Source organism: Rhinolophus sinicus, linkage group LG02 (genome assembly GCF_036562045.2).
Source record: "Rhinolophus sinicus isolate RSC01 linkage group LG02, ASM3656204v1, whole genome shotgun sequence".
Taxonomy (NCBI): Eukaryota; Metazoa; Chordata; class Mammalia; order Chiroptera; family Rhinolophidae; genus Rhinolophus; species Rhinolophus sinicus.
In genome coordinates, this window is record NC_133752.1 from 69,975,197 (window position 1) to 69,996,987 (window position 21,791).

Genomic DNA, 21,791 nt, shown 5'->3' on the forward strand with positions numbered 1-21,791 from the left:
AACACTTCACAGAGAATAGGTGCCACCTGTAGGTGTTGCAGTCTGCCAAGTGAAACCAGTTTGGCTTAAAGATAGTGAAAAATAATTCCCAAGAGTATAAGTAATGTTTGTTTATACACGAAATTGAATGAGGGTGTGTGTGTGTGTACGTGTCTGTATCTGTATGTGTACCTGGTGCTTGCTCCACTCCAGTAAAACCTGTTGACCTCTTTATGAATCCCAATTGCTGAAAGAACACTTTTTATTTAATATTTGACCTCTTCAGAAGAACAGACCTTAAATTTGCTTTAACAGGCATAGAAAAAAGAATTTCACATTTCCTTCTGTTTTCAACTGTCTCAATGAGATTTGTTAAATTCCCCAAAAGTTTAAGGGGCTTTGAAGAACTTTGCAACTCTACACAAAGATTGCGTATTATTTACATCTTCCTTCTAGCAGAATTTGGTTACATTGGGGAATTAATTTTACTTAAGGCCATTAGATGAAATTTAGTGCAAAATCCACATATCTTTGGGCAAATTACTAAACTTTGTGCCTCAGTTTCCTCATCTATAAAATGGGTATAATAATTGTACACATCTCATAGGGTTACTGAGAAGTGTGAATGTTCTAAGAAAGTCACAGTACATAGCACATAAATTATCGATTACTACTACTATTAGTACCTTACTACTATTACTAATACCTTTACTATGGCTACCACAACCCCTATCCTATCCCTTCACACATCTCTCTGCACCTTTCTCCTTTAATTCACAAAGATCTTCAATCAATTTAATGTAATTGTGAAATTCCATTGAAATTTGTGGAATATTTCATATATATGGGAATCCATTATTTTCCTTGATGGTGGAATTTAAAGCATGAGGCCTGATGTGATGGAAAGAGCACTATATTATGAGTTGGATTTAGTTGCAGCCCTGTCACTTACTAGCTTAGTAATCCTGGGGAAGTCAAGTCATTTTTCTGGGATTCTGTTTCCTCTTTGTAAAATGGGAGTGGATGGATGAATGAGATGATTTCTAAGGTCACTTCTGGGGGAAACTTGGGAGGATTTGGACTACGGTGTAAGGCCAAGATGTATAAAAACACCATTATATTTTATATTACAAGATGAGCTCAACTGTTAATTTGTTTTACAGAAGCAAAGTTAAAAATAATCCATTCCAAGTAAAACAGCTTAGAATTGAACAAAATATTTTCTAAAATTAATAAATATGACTAAAGATAATGATGTCAGACTATAAAATCTTCAATTGCAGGGACAATGCATCAATATAGATCCTTGTACCTTCAGAGGCTAGCAGAGGGTCAGGTACATAGTAGGTGTCCATACAAGTTTGCTGAAATAAACAGAATTTAGAGTCAGTGTAGCTGGTGAACTAAAGAATATTCTATTTGGATTGACTCAGGGTTTAAATTGTGAGAAGTTTGAAATTTCTCAAATCTTAGGCTTTATATTGAAGCAGAAGTTCTCTTGTGGTTGCTGGGCCAGCATCCTCATTATCACCTGGGAACTTGTAATAAATGCAGATTCTTGGGCTTTTCCCCAAATCTACTGCAAATTATTTTTATGCAAATCCAAGGTAATAATGTTATTTCACCTATAAATACATATGGCCCAGAAAAATAAAAGAGAAGGGGGCACTTCCTAACTAATTTTATGAGGCTAACATTACCGTGATAATTAAACCAGAGATAGATATTACAAGGAAAGTAAACTATAGACCAATGTCCCTCCTGACCATCAATTCAAAAATCCTTACCAAAATATTATCAAATCAAACCTAGCCATATATATAAAGAAGATAGTACATCATGTCCAAGCGAGGTTTAATCTCAGGAATGCAAAATTGGTTCAAGATTAAAAAATCAATCCACACAATTTGCCAGAACAACCATATAATTATCTCAATAGATTCAGAAATCTATTGAGATAATTATATGGTTGTTCTGGCAAATTGTGTATTTGACAAAATTCAACATTCATTCATACTAACTTCCATTAAATTAGGAATAGACGGGGACTTCCTCAGCCCAATAAAATGAATCTATGAAAACTTCTTATATTTAATGAAACAAGATTATATGTTTTCTTCTCAAGCATGGGTATAATAATCACTCTTCACTTCTACTTGACAGTATATTGGAGATATTACCCTATGTAATAAGCCAACAAATAAAAACATACAGATTGGAAAGGAAGAAACAAAACTGTCTCTATTTACAGAAATGTGACTATCTACATAGAAAATCCCAAAGATTCTACCAAAAAAGCTATTAGAAGTAATATGTGAGTTTTGCAAGGGGACAGATTGTAAGGACAATATTAAAAATTATATTTTTTCGATATGTAGATGATGAATTATAGGAATGTACACTTGAAACCTACATAACTTTACTAACCAGTGTCACCCTAATACATTCAATAAATAAATTTTAAAAAATTGTATTTCATATAGTAGCACAAAACAATTGGAAATTAACACTTAAAAAAATAGTACCATTTACAATGGCATCAATGAACATGAAATATTTTGGGCTAAATCTACCAAAATATGGTCAAAATTTGGATGCTGAAAACTATTAAGTACTAATGAGAGAAATGATAGTCAAATCCATGATGATCCCCAGTGACCCCTGTCTTCTGATATTCAAACGCTGGTATTGACGTCCTCCCACAGTAAATTGGTCTGAACTGTGTAATAGGATATTGTGGACATGATAGTGTATGATTTCTAATTCTAGGTCATAAACACATTACGGCTTCCACCTTGCTATTTTGGATCACTTGCTCTAGGGAAGCCAACTTTCATGTCATGAGGACAATTCAGTGGTTCCGTGGAGACTCCCAGTGTTCATCAAGGATCTGAATACTTCTGTCAAAAGTCATGTGAGTGAGTCACACTAGATATAAGTACTTCAGCCCCAATCAAAACTTCACATGATTGAATCCCTGGCCTACATCTTGACCACAATCTCATGAGAGACCTGGAATGAGAACAACCTAGTAAACCATCCTTGAATTCTGGACCACACTCATGAACTATAAAAATTCTTTGTATACATGCTTATTGTTTAAAGCTACTAGGTTTTGGTCTAATTTTTCATGCAGTAATAGAAAAACTAACGCAGTTTTTTGTAGCTGGAAATGAGGTGCTTCTAGAACATTTAAAAATGCAGGAGTGGCTTTTGAATGGAGTGGTCAGAAGAGGCTGCCAGGACTTTGAGAAGCATGTTAATAAAATCCTAAAGAATATTGGAGAAATGATCATGTGATTTTTATCCTTCATTCTGTTAATATGGTGCATCATGTTAATGGATTTTTGTTTGTTGAACCATCCTTATATTCCAGGGATAAATCCCACTTGGTCATGGTATATAATCCTTTTAATGTGCTGTTGAATTAGGTTTGCTAGTATTATGTTTAGGATTTGTGCATTAATGTTCATCAGGAATATTAGCCTGTAGTTTTCTTTACTTGTGGTATCTTTGTCTGGTTTTGGTATGAGGGTAATGCTGGTTTCATAAAATGAGTTTGGAAGTGCTCCCTTATATTCAATTTTTGGAAGAGTTTGGGAAGGATTGGTGTTAATTCTTCTTTAAATGTTTGGTAGAATTAAACTCCAGTTATGCAAAATGAATGATTTCCAGAGATCTGCTGTGCAGCATTGTGCCTGTAGATAATAATATTCTGTTCTACACTTAAAAATCTACTTAGAGGATAGAACGCGTGGTAAGTGTTCTTAATACAATAAAACAAACAACAGGAAAAGAAAAGGAAAGGAAAAGGAAAAGGAAAAGAAAAGAAAAGAAAAGAAAAGAAAAGAAAAGAAAAGAAAAGAAAAGAAAAGAAAAGAAAAGAAAAAAGAGACAGTGGCTCAGCAGGGTTAAAATCGCCCATGTAGCAGACCTGAGGTTCTAATCTTGGTTAGTCTGGCATCAAAGCTCCCACCCCTCTACTACAGTACTGTTCTTTCCTTTCAAACAAATATGGAAGACTGAGAAGAGGAAAATGTCTTTAAGACAGGCCATTTGAAACTAAATGCCACCGATTTTACTCCATAGGAAATTGATTTAAAAAATAATAGTAGCAGCCTTTACATGTAAGGTAATGTGAATTCCCTGTATTTTGATGATCCTTCCCCCTTCACAGTTACATGCAATATATTTTAAAGGATCCTTCCCCCCTTTCAGTCATGGGGATAGTTATTAAAGAGCTAATTATGAAGAAAGGACCTATGCTGACGAATTGAACAAGCATCAATTTTAAAAATTCAATCAACCAATCAGTGTAAAATAAAAAATATAATATGGACTAAACCCTGTATATTAAAACTTCTCCACATAAAATTTTATTAAACCATTATAGTATATATATATATATATATATATGTAAGAGAAATTGTATTTAAAAAGAATATTAATGAGATTACTAGCAAAGGCGTAATGGCATTTGAGAAGACTACCGGTGTGAGCTTAAAGGAACATTTTGAACACTAGAGGCAGATATTTTAGCAGAAAGGTTGAAGATGTTGTCTCAGAGCTTATTCAATTGAACAATTGGGCTTTTCAGAAATTTTAAGGACACTGTTCCGCAGCAGTCTCAGTACAAACCCAAGGTAAAGAAATACTTATTTCAAGAGATTTTAGATGTGGACTTTGACTAATAGAGTGAAGTTCAAGAAGAGTTGTAGGAGATCTACAAAGTCTTTCAGAGATTATGTCAGCAGAAATATTCTAGCTTACACTGACATCCAGTTATTGTTCCAATTTCCTGATTGTTTCACAACTTGAATTTCTTTCCATTTGAGTACATTGGTTTGTGAAGCCAGAAAGATATCACTTTAATCCTGGCTCTTCCATTTACTAGTGGTGTGGACTGTCAAAGACGCTTAAATTAGTTTGGGGAATATAATCAGTAATGTTGTAAAGATTTTGTAGGGTTTCTGATGGACACTTGTCCTATTAGGGAGCTACTCCAAGCTCTGTAAGCAGGAGAGAGAAGGCCAAGCACCTTCTTATCCACCTGGGCAAATGAGATGTCGAGTATGGCCTTCAATAGCTTTTTAAAAATTCAAAATTTGTTATGTTTATTATTATTTAAATTATGATTTCAAATTATCAATGAAAATATTCAAAACTATAAAAGAGTATAGAGTAATAAATGAAATCTGTTCTACCCTCCCATCCTAACCCTCATCCTCAGGGGTAATTATTTTTAAGCTTCCCTTTCTTCTCCGCGTATATGTATAAAAAGTATTATGTGACTCTTGTAGAAAATTTAAGTCATCGTATTTTTCTCACCAAGGATTAATCACTGTTAAATTCGGATGTATATGTTTTTAGTCTATTTTCTGTTCACAAGCATACACATACAGATGTTTTTAAACGTTCTCAAACATGCTCATAAAGAATTTTAAGGATGGTTGTAGTTCTGGGGTCCTCATTTTAGGCCGTAAAAGCTTCTTGTAACTGGATATAAAAGCTAGCTCTACATATTACTCCAACTCTGTCTTTTGACATTAGGAGCTAGGAAGGGTGAAAGACGACATCATGTACTACACTGATTTCAGATCAGAAAACTGATTTAAATGATTCATGTTTCTTGAAACTCAATTTTGTTGTCTTCCTCCCTCCCAACCTCCCCCAAGCAGTTCTGGCATTCAGAATAGCATTTAGCAAAAAGCTTAACTCAGAAAAAATGGGAGCGTTGCTTCAATAAACATAAAAGCTTATCTTCTGTTTGAAGCTAAGACCTAGAAAGTGGTAAATACTTCTATCAAAATGAATTGTTGTTAACAGACTGTTGACCTTGGATTTGTTTATTTCCTTGACACTTTCTTCAGTAGTAGGTGGGACCATTTCAGACTAAAAATATTGAACTGTAATTTGAAATACTCGAGGATGCTATAATACCTTTTTGTATTGTAGGTACTCTTACTTTTGGAAGACTTACCCTGAGTCATGGCAAATACATTAAAATGAACTCACATCTCACATTAAATATATGTTTTTGGTTGAAAAAATATTTAAAAGCATTTGTCGTAATTTTGAGTTTTCTAAGGATAAATTATTTTGTTCTTTTAAATTTTCTCACATATTTTTGGTACTCTTTAGAAAGCTCATGGTGACGATAGTACACAATGGATGAAACAGTCCTAGAGCTATGATACATGTCTTCATTTCTAATTTTTGGAAGAATATTTTTTATTCTCATGCACGAGAGTTTAACAAGAGGTTAATGTGATCAGAATCACATTAGAACACAAAGAAATATCTGTTGGTTAGGTTTTCCTCCCAGAGATTCTGATTTTTAATTTATGTAGGATGGTGCCAGGTACCAGTATTTTTTCAAAGCTCCCCCAAACTCTGGAGATTCTAATGTATAGCCAGGATTGAGAACCACTCGTTTAACATTAATAAATGAATTCTCTAATAAATAAATTACCAATAAAATAAAATTTAAAATTTAAATGAAATAATAAGTGTCTAATAAATCCTCTAATAAAAAACAAGAACAGTATATCTAGTTCATGGGTAATACCTTTTAAAAGTCTAAAATTCTGATGTTTGCATAGATATACCATAGTTACCTTGCTATTAAAAAGTAAATTAATAAATTGCTGAATGAATAGGATTGCTCAGCAATCTGCCACCTGTACTTAAAGAGCAGACCTCTGGCACTACAGCAGCTTTCTGGGTACAGAATGTGGGGCCAAACCTCATGGTGTTGACATTTTGGAAAGAGTCTGTCATAGTCACTTGCTAGAAGAAATTCTGTGTTGCCAAGTGTGGTTGTGGAGAATATTTTCAATACTTTTTCAAGATGCAAACAATCAAGATCTGTCTTTAGTGGCTAACGACTTGTTGATTGAAGACAGGAGACTGGTTTGTATTATCTCTCGAGAGTCTCCTACAATTCTAGGAGTTCCATCTTAGGAAGGATAGCATCAACGAATTAACTGACACACTGTCCCACAAGAATTATTGTCAGGAACAACTCCAAATATGACCCAGCATTAGTTCCTCATTTTATTCTCTTATGATTATGAGCTGAAAGACATTAAACATTTGATATTAGAGATCAGGTCAGGAAGAAGAGTCTTGAGGCTAGGAGGATAGTTTTGGCTGAAGATAGAAGATTAATTCTCAAATACATGTTTCTGCAGTCTAGCCAAGAGATGGTCAGAACTTGGATGGTCGATTTAATACAAGAACAAACTAGAAAGAACAGATGTTAGGAAAGAAGAATTGGCAAGATTGAGTGATGCTGTGATTGGGAAGGCTGAGAGACAAGAATTAGCTTTTTAGAGACTGTTTTTACCAGGAAGGATATTTTAATGAGAGACGAACCCACATAAGAATCTGCTTTACAGTGTAGCTTTGGATTCGTTCTTCCTTGGCTCAAATCCTAGCTCCACCACAGACAAGCTACATGGCGTTGGGCAAGTTACTTAACCTCTCTGAGCCTTAGTTTCCACGTCTATCAAATGAGGATAATAATAGTACCTACTTTGTAGGTTGGTGGTGAAGATTAAGGGAGTCAACACATGGAAAATGCTTACAACATGGTAGCTCAATAAATGTTAGTTATTGTTATGATGACACCAGTGGATGAAAGAAAAGAGGAATGAAAACTTGTTGTCTTCAATTAACTGGAAGTTTAGGGAAAACAATTATGAAAATGACACTAAACCTGCTCTTTGTCTCATAATATAATGAGGAAGACAGACACACATAGCCAAATAAATCTGATGTAAAGCAGAATATCATATACGCTACAACAGTATTGAATAATGGGTTCTTGGAGTGTGGGGAATATAGTGGTCATTGGTTGGTTGTCTCCTTAACATCCATTGTCTCTTGGTTTCTACAAAATCCTTTGGCTTTTTCTTTGAGAAATTTGAGTAATGTTGTTTAGGTGTTATTGGCTGCACTCTTAATTTCAGAACTAGACTCTGATTGATCTAAATCTATTGGCATTGTTCCTACCTGCTATTATCTGATTGTTTGTGTCCTTGCCCAAATTCATATGTAGAAATCCTAACATTCACAGGAGATGGCCTTTGTAGGTGGACTCTCTGGAAGTGATTAGGCCATGAAGACGAACGGCCTCGTGAATGGGATTAGTGCTCTTGTAAAAGAGATCCCACAGAGCTCCCCAGCCCTTTCTGCCATGTGAGGATACAAGAGAAGTCTGCAGAAGAAGGCTCTCTCCTGACCACGCTGGTACCCTGATCTCAGACTTCCAGGCTCCTGAACTGTGAGAAATCAATTTCTGTAGATGATCAGTCACCCAGTCTGTAGTATCTTGTTACTGCAGCCTGAACAGACGAAGGCACTGCCCCCTGGTAACTAATGTAGGGATGAGCAAATGAGATGCAAGGAGATGTTTGCTGAAGACAAAGAGTTTTCCTCATTTGTTCTCAAGAGCTTCTGGCAAATAATTTTTTCTTTCTGTGAGCAATGTAGTATGAGGATTTATAGCCATTTTTTTTTTCTTACTATGAGGAGAACCTGAGGGCAGAATTGAGAAAATCACCGAGAAAAATAGCAGGATGACACACCGAGACTCTGGACACAACGAGCTGAAGCCAGCTTATGACTTAACAGCAACATGATCCGATTCATTTCAGCAAACTCAATTTGATTTTTCTGTTGCATAAAACCCAAGGAATCCTGACTATTGTATGAAGGAGAGAGTAATTCAGGTGGGCAGGGCAGGAAGGGTAGGGATGTAGAAGACATCTTGGGGCCTAGTTTGAGGAAGGCCAGCTTCCTATAGGCAGATATTGGAATAACGTACATTTTAAACAAAGAACACATTGAGCATAAGTCTGTAATCAAGAGAGGATAAAGCATTTTGTGGAAGTGGCCAGTGGACCCTATATGGCTGGAATATCAAGTACGTATATGGTACACTGGAAGGAAAGCTGGAAAAACAGGAACCAGGCAAGGAATGAAACCTTTGAACACAGGCCTTTGGATTTGGAGTTTTAAGCTGTGTGCAAGTATCAACTGTCAAAGATAAATACAGATGAACCTTATGTTTTAGGCAGATAACTTTGGCAGTGGAGTGATGGATGGATTGGAATATTCAAAGGCAAAATAGTCACAAATCAGGGCAGTCTGATGAATGAAAATAGGGGATGGATATTAGAGATGTAAATAATGTACGCAAGCTTGTATTTGGGTGGAAGGGAAAAGGCAGGGGAGTAGTAACTCTGCTGCAAGGTATGGAGTGTAAGCATCTGGAAGGACTCTACGCTTGAGAAGGCTGACAGAGCCAGTGTGGGAGTTCAGTTTTGGACGCTTTGAATTTAAGAGATTGATGGAACACAAACATCGCGATGTCCAGAAAGGATTGGAGATTAGAGTCTAGAACTACGGTAGAAAATCAAAGCTGGAAAGCACAATTTTGCAAGTTATGCCTACAAAGAAGATAGTTGAAAACACAAAGGGGAATGGGATCCCTGAGAAAGTTATGGAAGAAGATAAGGGATAATTATGGATGGATTTGGAGATTCCCTATGGTTAGGGTAGAGCAGAGGAGCCTAAGCCACTGAAGGGTATTGGCTGGAAAAGTAGGCATGTACAGTGTTGTGAGTGCCAAGCAACAGAGAGCTTCAATCAAGGGCAGACAGTGGGATGAATGTTGTGGAGATAAGGTGAGGGTTGGCTTGTCTTCTTTCAAGAACTTTCCTGATGAAGGAAAGGTAAAAGTAACAGACAACTAAGTAGATTTAGGGAGAAGTAGGGTCAAGTTTTCATACGATAAAGAAATGTGTTTTTGTATACAATCTAAAGACAATTTTTAATGTCTAATATTTTTGATGTGTTGCTTTGTTACTGGACTCATTTTCTCCACATCTGGAGCTTCTATTTATATTATGTGGTCAGATGCGTGAAATGACTCCCTTCTGGCCTTTCATCTGCCTATAACCAGCCTGACCAATTTTTGGATGATTATCAGTTAGATCTGAACTTGTATTTTTCATTTTATTTATAAATTTCTCTCTGTGTGAGGTGTTCCTTGGTGAGTTGTTTCATTTGGTTTTATTAAGTGCACGAAATGATGTATTAGAAACGAACGTTAAGAAACACTCCCAGAGAGAGTTTTTATTTGTGCCTCAAGGGACTACTCACCAATGTTTTGGAAACTCTGGAGACTAAATTTATATACAAAAACATAAAACTTTTCTGCTGTCATTGACTAACTCTCAGTACTGGTGAAGCAACATTACTGTGAAACACTACCATTTTTTCTTTAAAATTGTGAACAGAAGTGCAAACTAATACTACAGCTAAGCTAGAAGTATACGAGTATACATCCTTCCTGTGAGGGGCAAGTGACTTGTAACAATTCTCTGGGAAACAAAAGCATTTTTCTTTTTTCACTATTTGGTTCTTGGAAAACTTGATAAGCTTTTAAGAGGGGAGATGGTATTAATTCACTGGAAAGTGGTTACAATCTACAAAAGGCACAGATGTGAAACTCAGGTCACACATTTCTTATATAGCACATGCAAATCTTATAAATGCTTTTTCTTTCTTTTTCTTCATTACTCAAAATAAAAAAACATATTTCCATCCGTACTGATTAATAAATTAAGAACTCTTTCACTGTAGTTGTGTATATGTTGCTGTTGTATAGTTCTGTTTATTCCAACAAGTTGCTCTCTATAAATATAATTTTGATGGATACTCAAGAGACGTAATTCTGGGCGGGGGCGGGGGGGAAGTGAAGGAGAAACAGAGAGCAGCAGAAAGGGAAATGACAAAAATTATTGGAAATTCATCCATGTATTGAGAGGTGAGTATGCATAGAGACTGTGTTAGGCACTAAGAATACAAAATAAATTTGACCTAATTTTTGCTTTAGAGAGGGAATCATTCGCATAAACATATTATCATCTATCATCTGTCATATAAGTGTTGAGTGAACAGGAAACAGAAAATAATTTTCTAGCTCTGTGAATAACAAAATAGCCCATACTAATTTGTCTAGGATAAAGTATAAACTCAGTACAGTTCTGGATATATTTATTAAATATAAGACTATTATTTATATGTGAATTTAAGAATGATCATTAAGGTACATGATACATGACTAGCACATACAATTGAACCCCCCAGTACCTTTGACAATAGCTCTATTTAATTAGATGTATCACAATATGCCTATGGTGTACAAAATACATTTTATGAAATAAGCATCATCATCATACATTTCACCATTCTTGTTATAATTTAACAACTATCCTTCTAAACCCAGTTACCTGCTCAGGTAAGATTTATCTCTGCCTATTTCTTCTGGAAGGGTCTCAGTTGAAGAAGAGAGCTGAATAAAAAACTAAAACATATCACTTGGGAAAGGGCATTTGAGCTGGGTATTGAAGGATGAATACAATTTTTTCAGGAGACTAAAGGACAAAAAAAATTCACGGCAGAAAATAAATTCCCCAAATGAACAATGACTATCTGCATAGGAGCAACTGCTTTTCTTTGGAGGAAAAGATTAGTTGGGTAGGGTAGGGATTGGGTAGAAGGTGAAGATCCAGTTGGGTTGCAATTCTTGGGGTGAGAGGAAGGGAGATCTAATTACCTTTCATTCTTCCTTGGGTATTCATCCCAAAGTGATTCTCCTAAGTGACTCTTGGCCTTTAATCCACCTAGGAAGATGGAAGTGATTATCATGGGGAAGCTGAGGAAGCCAGTGGCATCAATTCACACAGCCTCACCCCCTGAAAGAAGCCAGTCCTCCACAAGAAATTGTGTGTGCTAGGGGGATCTATCTTGGATATTTAATACCTCTCTGCAAGTATTAAATCCTGATTCCACCACTTATAGTTGTGAGACTCTGGAAAAGTTAAACTTAAACCTTCTAAATCTCATCTCCCTTCCCCCTGCAGGAGAAAAATTATAGTATTTTCTCCATTGAGTTACTGTGAACATTAAAATAAGATAATCCAAGGAAAGTACCTGGCAATTCTTCTTCTTATTATTATTTTAAAAAGAAAAGAGTGTTTTGATTAGTATCATGTCACTTACTAACAGTGAGAAAACTATGCATTAATTGTTTACAAACAGATAAAACAACTTTTCTTTGCAAGACTTTTAGGAAGGCAAAGGAAAATTCACTTAAAATAGGAATAAGTAATTTCTTGTCTTTAGTCTGTATTTTTTACTAATAACTGATAATAGTGCTTACTGCCCTCATGAGATATTGTAGGATGAAGGGAGGGAGGAAGTGAAGCATTCAGATTAGTGCCTGCTCAAAGGATGTGCTCAATAAGTGCTGGCTACTTTTGTTATTTTCTAACATCCTTTTCTGGTGCTGTGTGGATTTTAAGTTGATTATTTAAATTCCCTAAATGCTTTCCACATTCAAAATTTGTTCTATTTATCCTTATGTGAAATATAACAAAAACTCTACAGGAGAGTTTGGGAGGGCGCATACGCATACATATTTATAGTAATTGAAAAATTCTTTTGAGGTTGTCTTCATTATTATCCTCTACAGATGAAGAAATGAGGACACAAATTTACAATATAGATAGATTACAGCATAAAACCAAATTATTCAAAAGTCAAAAGAAAGGATGGGTGTGTTAGCTGTAATAGCTTTCCAAAGTCCTCTGGCCTAAATCAGGGATCATCAATCTTTTTTATTTCCTAATATTAAATGTTATGGTTTCTTTAAAAATTATTTATTTTTCAATTACAGTTGACATTCAGCATTATTTTATATTCGTTTCAGGGGTACAACATAATGGTTAGACATTTATATCATTTACAAAGTGACCCCCACCCCATTAGCCTAGTCCCCATCTGGCACTATACATACTTATTACAATATTATTGACTATATTCCCTATGCTGTACTTTATATCCCCCAATGACTATTTTGTAACTACCAATTTATATTTCTTAATCCTTCACCTTTTTCATCCAGCCCCCCAACCCCACTCCTATCTGGCAACCATCAGTTGTTCTCTGTATTTGTGAGTCTGTTTCTGTTTTGTTTGTTTATTTTGTTCTTAGATTCCACATATAAGTGAAAGCATATGGTATTTGTCTTTCTCTGTCTGACTTATTTCAGTTAGCATAATACCTGCTAGGTCCATACATATTGTGGCAAATGGTAAGATTTCATTCTTTTTATGGCCGAGTAATATTCCATTGTATATATGTATCACTTCTTCTTTATCCAGTCATCTATTGATAAGCAGGTAGGTTGCCTCCATACCTTGGTCATTGTAAATAATGCTGCAATAAACATAGGGGGGCATATATCTTTTCGAATTAGTGTTTTAGATTCCTTAGGCTAAATACCTAAAAGTGGAATTGCTGGGTCATAAGGTAGTTCTATTTTTAATTTTTGAGGAACCTCCATACTGTTTTCCATAGTGGCTGTACCAATTTACAATCCCACAAATAGTGCATGAGGGTTCCCTTTTCTCCACATCTTCATCAACATATATTGGTTGTTGATTTGATGATAGCCATCTGACAGGTGTGAGGTGATAGCTCATTGCATATCTTTGATGATTAGGGATGTTGAGAATCTTTTCATATGTCTATTGGTCATCTGTATGTCCTTTTTGGAGAAATGTCTAGTCAGGTCCTCTGCCCATTTTTAAATTGGATGGTATTTTTGGTATTCAGTTGTATGAGTTCTTTATAAATTTTGGGTATTAACCCCTTATTGGATGTATCATTGGCAAATATCTTCTCCCATTCAGTAGGTTGTCTTTTTGTTATGTTGATGATTTCCTTTGCTGGCAAAATCTTTTTGTTTGGTGTAGCACCATTTTAAAATTTGTTTTTATTTTGTTTTGCTTGCCTGAGGAAATGTATCAGAAAAAATATTTCTAAGAGTAATGTCAAAGAGTTTACTGCCTATGGTTTCTTCTAAGAGTTTTATGGTTTTGGATCTTATATTTCAGTTTTTAATTTATTTTGAGTTTATTCTTGTATTGGTATAAGAAGGTGGTCTAATTTCATTTTTTTTGGTAAGTATCTGTCCAGTTTTTCCAACACCATTTATTGAATAGAACGTCTTTACCCAATTGTATATTCTTGCCTCCTTTGTCATATATTAATTGACAATATATGTGTGGGTTTATTTCTGGCTCTCTGTTCTATTATGTTGATCTATATGTCTGTTTTTATGCCAGTACCATGCTGTTTTGATTACTATAGCCTTGTAGTAATGTTTGATATCAGGTAGCGTGATACCTCCAACTTTGTTCTTATTTCTCAAGATTGCTTTGGCTATTTGGGGTCTTTTTTGGTTCCATATAAATTTTAGGATTATTTGTTCTAGTTCTGTGAAAAATGCCACTGGTATTTTGGTAGGGATTGCATTGAGTCTATAGATTGCTTTGGGGAGTATAAACATTTTAACGATATTAATTCATCCTATCCATGAGCATGGTATATACTTCTATTTATTTGTGTCTTCCTCAATTTTTTTTCAATGTCTTATAATTTTTCAAGTACAGATCTTTTACCTCCTTTATTAAATTTATTCCTAGGTCTTTTATTTTATTTTATATTTTATAATTTATATTTAAATTATATATATATATATATATATATTATAATTTTTGAAGAAATTGTTTTCTTAATCTGTCTTTTTGATAATTTGTTATTGGTGTATAAAAATGCAGCTGGTTTCTCAATATTAATTTTGTATTTTGCTACTTTACTGAATTCATTTATCAGTTCTCATAGTTTTTTGGTGGAATCTTTAGGGTTCTGTATATACAGTATCATGTCATCTGAAAATAATGACAGTTTTACTTCTTCCTTTCCAATCTGGATGCCTTTTATTTCTTTTTCTTGTTTGATTGTTGTGGCTAGGACTTCCAATGCTATGTTGAATAAAGTTTTGTAAGTGGATATCCTTGTCATGTTCCTGATCTTAAGAAAATGCTTTTAGTGTTTCACTGTTGAATATGATGTTTGCTATAGGTTTGTCATATATGGCCTTTATTATGTTGAGGTATGTTCCCTCTAGTCCCACTTTGCTGAGACTCATAAATGGATTCTGTATTTTGTCAAATGCTTTTTCTGAATCTATTAATATGATCATATGATTTTCTTTCATTTTGTTTATGTGGTGTATCCCATTAGTTGATTTGCAGATATTGAACCAACCTTGCTTCCCAGGAGTAAGTCCCATTTAATCACGGTGTGTGATTTTTTTAATGTATTGCTAAGTTCAGTTTGCTAATATTTTGTTGAGGGTTTTTGCATCTATGTTCATCAGGGAAATTGGCCTATCATATATTCTGCTGCTTTGGGGTGAAATGCTCTAAAAATATCAATTAATTCTATATGGTCTAACGTGTCATTTAAGGCCACTGTTTCCTTGTTGATTTTCTGTTTGGAAGGTCTATTCATTGATGTCAATGGTGTGTTAATTTCCCATACTATGATTGTGTTGCTATTGATCTCTCCCTTTATGTTCATCAATAGTAGCTTTATATATTTGGGTGCTACTATGTTAGCTGCGTAAATATTTACAAGGGTTATTTCCTCATGTTGGATTGATCCCTTTATCATTATGTAGTATTCTTCTTTGTCTCTTGTTATACCTTTGTTTTAAAGTCTACTTTGTCCAATATAAGTATTTCTCCCCTGGCTCCCCCCCCCCACTCCTCTGCCCCGTTTCCATTTGTATGGAATATCTTTTTCCATCTCTTTATTTTCAGTAAGTGTGTGTCTTTTGATCTGAAGTGGGTACCTTGTAGACAGTGTATGTATTGGTCTTGTTTTCTTATCCGTTCAGCCACCCTATGTCTTTTGATTGGAGCATTTAATCTACTTACATTTAAGGTGATTACAGATAAGCATGTAGTTATTGTCATTTTATTGTTCATATTTATGTTCTTTTATTCTTCTTTTTAATGAAGTCTCTTTAACATTTTTAAAAATACTGATTCAGTGGTGATAAATTCTTTTAGTTTCTTTTTTGTGTGTAGAAAGCTCTTTATCTCTTTTGATTCTAAATTATAGCCTTGCTGGATAGAATAATCTTGGTTATAGGTCTTTACTTTTCATCACTGAAAATTTTGTGCAAATCTTTTCTGGCCTGCAAAGTGTCTGTTGAGAAATCAGCTGACAGTCTTATGGGAGATGCCTTGTAGGTAACTAACTGCCTTTCTCTTGCTGCTTTTAAAATTCTATCTTTGTCTTTTACCTTTGCCATTTTAATTATGATGAGTCATGGTGTGGGCTTCTTTGGGTTCATCTTTTTTGGGACTCTCTGTGCTTTGTGGACTTGTATGTCTATTTCCTTCTCCAAGTTAGGGAAGTTTTCAGTCATTATTTCTTCAAATAGGTTTTCAATCCCTTGCTCTCTCCTTTTTGCTTCTAGTACCCCTATAATACGCATGTTGGTATATTTTATGTTTTCCCAAAAGTCCCTTAAACTATCTTCATTTTATTTATTTATTTATTTATTTATTTATTTATTTTATTATTTTTTTTTTTTTTTAGTTTTTTCCCCCTATTCAGATTGGGTGTGTTCTGTTATCTTCCAAATTGGTAATTCAATCTTCTGCTTCATTGAATCGCTGTTGATTCTTTCTAGTGTATTCTTCATTTCTGATTAGTTATTTTTTAATGACTTCTATGTCCTTTATTATACTTACTATCTCTTTGTTGAAGTTCTCACTAAGTTCCTTGAGCATCCTTAAAACTAGTGTTTTGAACTCTGTCTCTGGCAGGTTGCTTGTCTCCATCTTTTAGTTCTTTTTCTGGAGTTTTCTTCTGTTCTTTCATTTGGGATGCATTTCTTTGTTTCCTCATTTTGGCTGCCTCTCTGTGTTTCTATATATTAGGTAGATCTGCTATGTCTCCCAGTCTTGGCAGCATAGCCTTAGGTAGTAGGTGTCCTACTAGGCTAGTGAAGCAATCTCCCTGGTTGCCTGCGTTGGATGCTCCAGAGTTGTCCCATGTGGGTGTTGTGTGTGTGTCCTCCTATTGTCATTGAGCCTTCCTTTCTGTTGGGACATCAGTGGGTAGGAATGATCCTCAGGCTGACTGGCTGTGAGGATTGGCCATGACCACAGCTTATAAGCTGCTGTGTGGGGATAGACACCATGGAGCAGGAGTCCACTCACTCTGGTGCCTGCCAAGACTACCCTTTGGGTGTGCTGCTTGTAGGGATAATTAGGTGGTGCTCTGTTGTTGTCTGAAGCCAGCCACTGGGTCTGTTGGTTTTGGTGACTCTTGGGAGGGGCTGTGTTTCAGGCCAAGGCCAGCACTGCCTGTGACCAGCTCTGGGCTACATGGTGGGAGCTACATAGTGATCTTCAGTTGGTAGTTGCCTATGCTGGAAGTGTGGGGGAGAGGCCATACTGTGAATTGAGGCTGGCTGCCACCTGTACCAGGCCTGGGGCAGCTCAGCAAAAGGTTCAGGGCACCTCAAGCTCTGCTGCCACCTGCCAGCTGCCTGAGGGGCTCAACTGCTGAAAGAGCCTCCTGAGGTACACAAACTGGGTGAGGTGGGGTCTCAGGGAGTCACATGGGTGGGGTGAGTGGTGTTCACCAGGTTAATGCAGACTCAGATTTGGTGTCAGTGCTGAGCCTGGGTCCATGCAGCAAGATGTACAGAGCCACCTCCTGGTTGGAGTCCACAGACACCTGAGAGTTGTCCAAGAAAGACTGCAGCTCGGACCTAAGCCAAAAGAGCCTCAGGCTCTGCACGTGTTAGTTGGGGTGGGGTCCCAAGGAGTCACCAGGATGGAATGAGTACAGTTTACTAGGCCAGTGCAGATTCAGATTTGGCCCTGTGTGGGGAGGGCTCAATGCAAGAAAGATGGCACCTGCCCACTGGCTACACAAGAGGAGGGCTCAACACAGGGCCAATGGCGGCTGTCTCTCCAGCCTCGCTCTGAAGCCACAGAACTCAGTCTCTCCCTGGTGCCTCCCAAGCCAACATTCCTCTGCAGGAGCCTAGGGTTAGTACCTGTGAGCGAGTAAGTCTGTGCACAGGCCCTTTCCAGAAGCCTTCTGTCTCACCAGGATAGACAGAATCCCTGCTGATTTTTATAGCCAGATGTTGTACAGGCTCTTCTTCCCGGCACTGATGTTCAGTGATTGGGAGCCCGATGTGGGGCTAGGACCCCTCGCTCTTCAGGGGGTACCTCTGCAGCTGAGATAATCCCTCGCAATTTTCAACAGACACACATGGGTGTGGGACCAGCCTGTTTAGCATTTCCACCCCTCCTACCAGTCTCAATGTGGCTTCTTCTTTATTTCCTTAGTTATAAGACTTATGTTCAACTAGTCTTTAAATGGTTCTCCAGGTTGACTGTTCTATAATTTAGTTGTAATTTTAATTTGATCATGGGAGGAAGCTAGCACAGTGTTTACTTTTGCCACCATTTTGACTGGACTCCCTCCCCCAACCCCCATAGCAACTGAAAATTTTCTTTTGCAGGTGAATGTATTGAAGTTTTGTTTCATCTGTTTCACAAAAAGGACAGGGAGTTTGTTTTATATTTATTAGAATGTAAGACTTCATGAATAAAAACAATCACAGATAAACACATGTAAGGCAAGCCTGGCTTTGTGGTGACCTAGCCTTTTTTTCTTTTTTTTTTTTTGAACGTACAAGTATATTTTAAGTTTAAGTTAAAAATATAAATCACAAAGAGAGTAAAATAAATGTCAGTGTGTAAGGAAGATGGATAATGAGAGAGGAAGGGTACGCTCATAATCTCTCAACACATGATAGTCATGGATACAGACCAGCTATAAAATGGAGCCCACATCTGGCAATGTTGTCAAAGGTTCTGCATTAACAAATTACAAATATTGGAAATAAATTAAATGAAGAAAAGACAAAATTATATATATATATATGCAAATATATAATCAAGAAATGGCAATATTTCAAAATATAACAGCCACTAGAAGACAGAGTTGATCTTGATTTATATTTTTTATTTGTAAAAGTAACACTTTCTTATTCTGACAAAATGTTATAGAAATATATGAAGTCAAAAGCACAAGTTCCTGTCCACCTGCCTCAATCATTTCCCAGGGTTAACATCAAGATACTGACAGTGGAAAAGTCATTAGTATTATACTAGACTGGACATCACTTTGATTTTAGTTACTTAAAACAGTAACTTTTTATCATGGAAAATTTTAAACATGTAAAAGTAAAGAGAATAGTAAAATGAACCCTAATGTACTCATCATCTAACTTCCACAATTCCTAGCCTTTTGCTAGTCTTCACATTTACTTTTCAAGATATGAAATCCAAAATACTGGTGGTGATGGAACCAAATTTGGCATCATGGAGTACAATTTATGCAGTATGTTCTTTGGTGATATGAACAATGTATATTCTGTGTACACAAAGTCAAAAGAAGTAGCTGGACATACAGAGTACTCTGCGATTAAGTTAAATTTGCCCTGGGTGGAGCTATGGCGAATACTGTTCATTTATGCTGTTATTGCTTTTCTTTTCACTATTGTAACCCCAGCCTTTAGTATATTCCCTAGCACATAGTAGGTGCTCAAAAACTGTTGTTGAATGAATGAGCCGTATTTGCAGTTTAGGTCTCAGCAGCATGAAGGAGATGGTGCACTGTAGTATAAATAATCTTTGCAGAATGCTTCCTAATGTGTATCAGGTGCTTACTATGTGCTAGGCTCCTGTGCTTATCAAGGTGCTAAGTCCTAGTCTAAGTGCCTTACATGGAATATCTCCTGTAATTCTTGCAAAAACCATACAAAGAAGGTACTGTTATCATCTTTTGTGTTTCATAGATATACAGCTAGTAAATTGGTGAAGACCACATGGACCATAAGGGGTAGATCTGAGAGTCAAGCCCAGCCAGTGTGACCCCAGAGTCTGTGCATGTAGCACCATTCTTTGCTATTTTACCTCCAAATGTGTCTGAATTCTATCTATGGAGCACTGAACATATTTGAGCACTTTGATAGGTGGTGGTCGTACCTGTACTGCTGGATTAACTCACGAAATCACTCCTTTGCAATGGTGCCTGATAACGGTATTGCACAGGGGACCAACTTTTTTTTGTAAAGCAGACATTGTCATTTTTCATGAGCACAAGGCACTTCTAAGCACTGTGTGGGAGGGAATGTGGTAGACTGATTTCATTGAGACCCTGCCAAATTCTGGTCTTGTGGCCATCAAAGACGCATCATTTCCTCCAAGACTTCTACAGGGGGCTATTACCGTGGCCTGCAGGTTCTGGTTTGCATTCAGAGGAGACACTATCTTCTTAAGTGAGACATGGAAGAGGAAGTGTCATGAATTGTAAATCAGGCTGAGAGAGGAGAATTGTTTGGCGATAGATGGAGAAAAATTGCCTTCTCCAAATCAGGTTCCATCTCCCTCCCCCTTATCCAACTTTGCCAGAGCCCATCCTGTTTTCTTTGCTGAGTTTACTAGCAGGAAGCAGGGAGTTTCTTTAAGGATATTCCTGCCCCTGACAAATAAATAACTACTGGATTAAATATTAGTACATGCATACAGTGGAACACTATGCCACTATTTAAAAAAGCAAGATGGAGCCTGAGGGTTGATGTAGAATGATCTCCAAGTTACATTTTAAATTAAAAATAAAAGCATACACCCCAACAGTATTTATACCAAGGTTACTCTGTGGAAGGAAGAAGGTGATAAAGCTGTACTTATATGTGTGTAGAATTTGCTTTTGCTTGGGAAAAAAAAGAAAAGATAAAAATGTTAGCCTCAGCCTAAGGAAAGGCTTTTCATTCAGAAGCACCTGGGAAGGAGACAGAGGGATCCGGGCGATCCCTATTTAATGAAATTGGGGGGCATTTGATGTCCCTCCCCAGGAGTCGGGAGAACTGGGGAGAAAAGACGGAACAAATTTGGTCAGAGAGGAATTCAAGTTCTCCTCCCAACAGCGCCACAAGTCTCCACACGCGGAGAGCGTTGTGAGGTTTTGCACAGCGTGTTCTGGGCGCCCAGGATCTGGAACCTTTCACCTCATTGCTTCCCCAGTGAAGCCAGGTGCCGGGCCTCCTTTCCCTCTGCCTAAGGGTAGCTCGGCTGGAAGGTCTGCTTCGAAAAGGGGCTCTGCCTAGGGCCCAGGAAGACTCATGCTAGGGACTCCTCCTGGGGTAACACAGTGCACAAAAGCCCTTTCTCACCAAGAGCCTCACTCGCAGGACGGACGGATGACCCTGGACTCCAGAGCCTGAGTACCTCCAGCTGGAGGCCTGACTTGGGTCTTTTGGCGAAAGCCAGGTTGGGGGGGTGGGGGGCGGGTGTCTCAAATTTAAATGCCTTTTGGGGCTAGGCAGGTAACTTAAAAACACTTGACGCCTCCAGATATGAAGAAATAGTGGGAACTTGGAAGAGCTGGGCAGGTGTATATTGTCACTAAAAGCATTCATATTCAGATTTTTAAACTTCAATTGTGCTGGCCAAGCAAAACACTCGTATTGGCTGGAATCACCTCCAGTTTGCGATCCTGGGTGCGTCTTGGCTCAGTACCCGCGTCTCCCTAGTTGCTTCACTCCGCTGCTGATCCGCAACTTGTTCCCCAGCCACTTCAGTCTCTCGCAGCGCTGAGGCCCTTCCCAAACTTTCGCGCGCCTCCTGAGGGCGCAGTGTCCCTCGTTGCGCTCCCAATATTGCTCCCCAGTATCTCGGGGGACCAGCAACCGATTGAACGTTGGAGTGGCTCAGAACCCGTTACGGGCTACATTTTATTTCCGCCAGAAACGGGGTCGTTGCGCCCGGGACCGTCTCACTCGGACT